Below are 1633 nucleotides of genomic sequence, written 5' to 3' on the forward strand. Positions count from 1 at the left end.
TCACACGTCAGCCCTCCAACTCTGATGGGCCTCCACCTCTTCTGGTACCACCAGCAGGAGTTCACAGTTCTTTCCTCGCAAATGATGTTTTAGAAACTTCCTGAGCTCGCTCTTGCCTCCAATCCATTCGGGCATCTTCAGTTTGGAGTCAAGGTTGTAGTAGGCACCTCCCACCTCTCGAACACAGATCCAGTGCTGCCTTTTGAGGGGCAGCTTCAGGGGACCCCAGCACAGGCTGGAGGGCAGGTTCATGATGAAGCCCGTAATGTTTGTGAGAGCAATGGCGTCAACATCCCTGCGCTTGTCCCACCAAACAGCTTCATAGCCTTTGGTCTGAAGTGCTGCCATAAGGACGTTCACATCGTAGTTCCCTTCCATCTAGGTCACCACAAAGCTTTGAGGAGAGCGCCCTGTGCTAAGCAGTTTATCATTCGTTTCTTAATTCAGACATAAATACAAGTGTATTTCATACTTGTCATACATTTTTTTTAAAACTTAAAGACAAGTCATAGAGCCATTTTTAGAATTAGAGTTTAAGAGGTTAGACAGTTTATCTTCTGGCCAAAAGTCAAAACTTCAGTAAAATTTTAGATTTGTTCACTAATGTGAAATAAGTTGTGTTCGGGGTCTCATTCTCCCAAATTTGTACGAAAGCAGTGTAATAGTCAAAGAGTATGATGAGTTATTCCCTGTCACTACTTTTCTCTGGGCTTCCCAGGTAGCACTAGTGGTAAAGAACCTGCCAGCCAATGCAGGAGACATAAGGGTTTGGTCGCTGGGTTAGGAAGATCTCCTGGAGAAGGGCATTACAACACACTCCAGAATTCTTCCCTGGAGAATTCCGTGGACAGAGGAGCCTGGCAGGCCACAGCCCATAGGGTGGCAAACGGTTGGACGTGACTGAAGCAACTTATCACGCATGCACTTTACTTTAGAAAAACAGGGGCTGCTTTTCAAACTGCTTTCAATGTGGCCACTTTACCAAAATACCAGATGTTTGACCTAGTCAGATATGGTGTGTTTTCACATTTCCTATTGAATTGTGTTGACAGTACCGAAAATTATTTTGTAAGTCTTAAAACATCATCATATTATATAATTTTGGATGACTCGTTTGGTATAAGCATAAAAATTCCTTGTCTAATTTGGTAAGAAAAAAAAAATTCAAGTTAACTTATGTATAAGTCAGAATGACTTCCCCAGAATGACTTCACTTCAATATGTGAAAATGTGTTTCATCATACTAAAGCTGATAGGAAGGTCCAGGTCACTCCTTAACACTTTGCTTAGTAATAGCTTCAGCTAAATATCCAGTTTCATTGCTTGTAAGTTCTACTTTCCACAAAACACTAGAACTTTAACACAATTTGGCTAAGTTTTTTGCCACTGTATAACAGTTTCCAATAATATATTCTTCATTTCCGCCTGAGACTGAAACCAAATGAGTTCTTGTGGGGCTCCTGGGCATTGAAGGACTTTTTAGTCTCCCATTTCTTGTAGGCAAGACTCCAGCATCCATGACTTTCCCTGAGTTCCAAAGAGCAGATTTCAACAGTTGCTTATCAAGGGAGGAGACAAGAAACCACCTTAGGCAAGATAAAAGAGACAAGTTCAGTTTGGTTCAGTTGCTCAG

The 1633-nt window shown here is 41.9% G+C and overlaps 1 pseudogene; it reads right to left on the reverse strand.

The window, feature by feature from the left end:
- LOC109560073 (josephin-1 pseudogene) lies at positions 1 to 378 on the reverse strand (annotated as a pseudogene).
- Between the last annotated feature and the right edge of the window lie 1255 nt (positions 379 to 1633).

The sequence above is a fragment of the Bos indicus genome, chromosome 6, assembly GCF_029378745.1.
Source record: "Bos indicus isolate NIAB-ARS_2022 breed Sahiwal x Tharparkar chromosome 6, NIAB-ARS_B.indTharparkar_mat_pri_1.0, whole genome shotgun sequence".
NCBI lineage: Eukaryota > Metazoa > Chordata > Mammalia > Artiodactyla > Bovidae > Bos > Bos indicus.